The sequence below is a fragment of the Macrobrachium nipponense genome, chromosome 1 (genome assembly GCF_015104395.2).
Source record: "Macrobrachium nipponense isolate FS-2020 chromosome 1, ASM1510439v2, whole genome shotgun sequence".
In the NCBI taxonomy this organism is placed as follows: domain Eukaryota; kingdom Metazoa; phylum Arthropoda; class Malacostraca; order Decapoda; family Palaemonidae; genus Macrobrachium; species Macrobrachium nipponense.
In genome coordinates, this window is record NC_087200.1 from 27,870,408 (window position 1) to 27,875,648 (window position 5,241).

The following is a 5,241-nucleotide window of genomic DNA, read 5'->3' on the forward strand; positions in this document are numbered from 1 at the left end:
TGTATACAAACATCCACGCACGTATTTGTATTTTAAAAAATATATATATAGATATATATATATATATATATATATATATATATATATTCTTATATAGTCTATATATATATATATATATATTATATATATATAAATAAATAAATATATATAATATATATATATATATTATATATATATAATATACATATATATGTATATGTATTTATAGTGTATGTGTATTTATGAGTAGGTGGCTTTAGTTATCCCGTTAACATCATTGGCGATTTTTAGAGAGCGTATTTTTTTTTAAAGGAGAATGTAGGATTTCAAAAGATAATGAAGGACATATTTTTGCTTAATTAAAGCGATTTTGTTGCTAAACAGATTATTACGTAAGGTATCTTCGTTATTTATGAAAATATTTCTTATGTATTTAGATTATGTAACTTTATCCCGCGGCAGCTATTTTGAAATACTATATCTTCAAAAGTGAACTGGTAATTGGGGTATATATTTTAGGGCTGTTGCCTTGTATAATAAGGCGCCCTATGAGGTAATGTTAGACTTGCGATAATCTTACGCTAAGTCGGTTGGTATTGCACCTCCATATTCAATGGAGTGTCTTGGGGTTTGTAGATCACTTACGAAGTCGGTTTTATCTTCTTTGGTTATGACGACGATGTGTTAAACTCATGATGATTCGGTTATGAGGTTCTAGTAGAAACCACGAAGTACAAAAATACTTATATTCTCTGAATTTACATGGTGAAGATCAAGTACAAGTCTTCTAATGACGATAGCTTGATCGCTTCTGCCAATGATGATGGCTAATTCTATTCTCTCTACATGATAAAGCTTAGGTGAAGAGGTACAGGTCTTCTAATGACGATAGCTAACTCTATTCTCCTCTGCCTACCATCTCGGTTACCAGTCATAAAGGAACAGAGAGTAGCTCGAACATATGAACATACAATCAGATGACATAGTTATATACGAACATACAATCAAAATGAGACACACTACAGATCACGTAGGCCGTTTGAATTATAGGACGCGGTAGTTGTCTCAAGCAGGGAGCTTGGATTAAAGTTTATAAACAATTGAATGACTACAGGTGACGGCATGTCAACTTAGCCTACTTTTATTGTATACGTCATCTTTAGCGTCTCTAGTCTGATCACATTCCTGCAAGCAATCTGGTTGACCTCTTTAGTTTTAGTCTTTTATATATATGGACTAACATTCCATATTTTTATTATGTAATCATTACATAAAAGCTCGGTCAGCTACCAAAACCAACCACTGAATATTACTCAAACTTGACTTGCATTTGACTTATAGGAGTGTGATACAGACACTATGTGAATATATATATAAAAATCGAAAATACTTATAAGTAAAAAAAATTCATGGTGTACACAAATACATATTCAAGTAGTAAGAAATTAGACATAATATGCATATGGCATTCGTAAATAATAGTGATCACGTGATATATACTAATACAGTTTTTCACTTCATCTCTTTAAGATACATATGCTACAGAAAATACTAATGTACTCTGATAATCGCATAGAATGAAGATTAACATGATAAAAATCATATTTTAACTGATAAAAATTTCATATATGAATTGATAAAATTATTAATGTTTATGCTGATTGATTCGTTGATTTTTATGCTAACTGTTATATATCTGATTCATTAATCCATATACTAACTCATATATAACTGCAGATATTGGTAAGATAAAAGGTAACAGATTGATTATAGGCTACCTGATTTGTTTATACATACGTATATGGATTCATATAATTATGATTAATATATGTGCACTTTAAATAGATTCCTATTGCGTACACGCAAAAATATATTTTGATTCTGTTATTTATGATCATTTATATATAGGATACATGATACTTTATATATATATAGGATACATGACCAAGGTTATACTACTTCACATTTAACTAGCGTTCGAACAACTTTTCGTCCATTACACAGTTCCAGACAACCACCTATAGCCAAATGAAATGGCCAATTTCAATGGTTAAAACAAGGGAAAAATTTGCCTGGGGGGGTCCAACGTTCTATTTTGCGCTCATACTTGTTCTCTGCATCCTAAACCACACGAATACGTTCGCGATGAATAAAATCACCCCCAGCACGAGTCCTTTGCCAGCAAAGTAGAGTTGAATATCCTTCGGGTCGTAATTTGTCGGAAGTATGTCCCTTTTGTAGTCGATTTCCGACAGCCGCCGGAGTGTTCCGCATTAAAACGAGATTAACGACGGGATACGGTGTCGGTCGAAGAAGTCCAAGAAATTCCTTTCACATTGTAGGCGGTTGTTACTTGACTGTAGTCGTCCGCTATAACAAACGATTTTTTTGACGTTGCGATGTGAAACTCTCGTACTGCAGGATACTGTAACCAGGTTCCATTAATCAGCCTGCAAGTGAAATTATATTTGTCACAAGGGCAAAGTAAATTCAGACGACATCCAAATACAGGGGAGGGGAGAGAGCCATTTAGATCCAGACTTAACCCACATGAATTCGCTGATATTTGTGGAATTCAAAAGAGAGCTGTACAACTTTTTTATCCATGGCATTAATAATGAGTGAACCTATCCAGGTCTATGAGGACTGTAAAAATATCCATAATTATAAAAAATAAACAGATATCAATACGAATCCCAAAGAAAATTCGATATTACTGGTAGTAAGTTACTAGACAAAGAAGTGGAAAACGTAGCTATTTGTAAGATTGCCAGGCAACATAAGAGTCAAAGAGAATATTAATCATGATTCTGTATTTCTCTATGCTAACTGAAATTAAGTTGTGATAAAATCTGATCCTATGTGCCCCTTACAAAAGTTTCATATTCAACTTTCTCGCGCGCATCCTCTGAGGTTAATTTTAAAAACTTTATTAATAGGCTGGAGATGCAACGAAAGAACCCACTATGTAACTAATTTCTATATAAACTTTGGGTTTTTTTTTTTTCAAGAAAATGTGATTTCCCATGAATGTGATTTACTTGAATTGTCATAGTCTAATGTTGCAAGTAAATTTTTTATATACATGTCTTGATACTTCTAAATGTCCGTTTACCAATGTCATAAGCTAAATTATTGACTCTAATTGTCTATGAGGTTCAGAAAAAATTAATTCATTTTGTTGTTATAGAAATTCTGTTTGCTTATTTTGTTTATTCATTTTAAAACGATTGCAATCCTTAACTAATTGCATTGCACACACGGATAAGAATAGGTTATGGCATGTCATGTCATCATGACCCATGAACCACATGTGAAGTTCATGAGCTAAGCATTCCTCTCTCCAGTCAATCTGCATCGCAAGCGGTTTATTGAGGTTATAAAGAACAATGATTAGTCGGCAAACGCGACAGGCATCTTCTAGACTGATGACGTCGTCACCAGCTTAAGCGTTACGTTACTTGCTGTAAAAGAAACGACTTAGTATAAAACTTTTTTGTTTTATTTTTTGTATTTTAATAGTCGACCCACACGAAAAGAATGTCTGAAAAAAAAAACAGTACCAAATTTGAACAATATATTTTCATGTTGGGATATCTGCATGATTGTAAATAAATGTAATACTGTTAAATTAGATATTCCTTACATTCAAACTAATGAAAAGGGTTTCCATACAAATTTTATATATACTATTTGCCCTGTATAAAATTATTCGCATAGATATACATTTTCACTTCTAGACTTCCTGACTTTAAAATCTCTTTTACTTTATATTATTTTATTTATTTATTATTATTATTTTTTGTTTCATTGACTACGAATATAAATCACCGGGACAGACAATATGTCAGTAGGTTTTGATATGTGTTTGAACTTTTAGCTTATTTGTCATTACTAAAGCGTTAAGTTAGAGTTCAAATCTTTACGCATATATATTTGGATATTTAATTAACCTATGGCTACGTTTTTGCTTATTGATTTTATCGTGATTCCTTTTTTGTTATAATTTGTAACCCTTCCGACTTCTTACGGAGTGTATTATATCGACTCCACTTGTATCCATATTTATTTTATTTTTTATATTTATTTATTTATATATTTTTTTATATATATTTGATAAATTATTGGTTGGCTTGAATATGTGGAAAAGTGTTCTAGCGGCGCACCGTATAAGGCTACTTGCGGTATCATTTCTACAGATACGAGATATGAATGATAAAGGTATTTAAAACCGCGAGAACCGCTATAATCCAGTTCGGATCCAATATCACGAATGTAACTCGTAAGACATTGACACTTTTTTTTTTTTTATCTCTTATTCTACCAAACCGATTGACTGGGTGATAAAATATATTATTGGTTTTCTTAATGGATAGGAATTCACACAACGTGTTAAGGAGATTATTATTGATTTACACCACCCGAGTCAGATTATCATGTGTTGAATTCCATGTTTACTGATTTAGCACTCATAAATATTCCTAACGCACTCAATTGCGGTGTTTGTTTTTAGTGCTATTAATTCTATATAACACTAAGAAGTGTTCATTCCTTCTGTCAGACTCGTAATTCTGTTAATAATTCTACGTATATTCTTTCAAGGATTGATTTGGCACAGGATAGGCCCTTAAACTGACAGGTGTCTTAGTGTATCCCTTGTTTTCATGACACGGGTTACAATTAGTTATGTGCTTTTTATATCTGTAAGCATTGTAGGCCAGTAAAATAGTGATTTGGCTTTCTGTGACATAATAGGGAACCTGGATGACGGAATGCAACTAGTTTATGACGATTGGTATGAAAGAGATTATTACTACTACCTGGTCGTTAGTCATCTGCTGTGTTCTTCGGGTTTTCCTCGTCACGTACCTACATATAATATTACATTTGATTACATTATTCTGATACACATACTTTAAATATACTTTTGCTTTAGGGTTTCTGCTCGAAGTGTTTATTGTTTTTGCTTAGCCGCTGACCCTGTTTCCGTTCGAAGTGTTTGTTTTGCTTATTGCTGTTGACACTTGCTTTGTTCAGTTTGTAACAGTTCTGCGCTCCAACCCAGATACTCAATGCTCGCGATCTCTTGGGTTAAGGAATTTTCTTGTTTAGATACGGTTTTAACATATGGCACGGATGTTTCTATATCTTTTTAGTCCAATTAATGGTTCTTTGCTGTAAGGTGCGGATTGCGGGATAATGAGTCAGCTATGATATTTGCTTTCCCAGGTAGATATCTTATCTTGGCTCCAAAGACCTGAA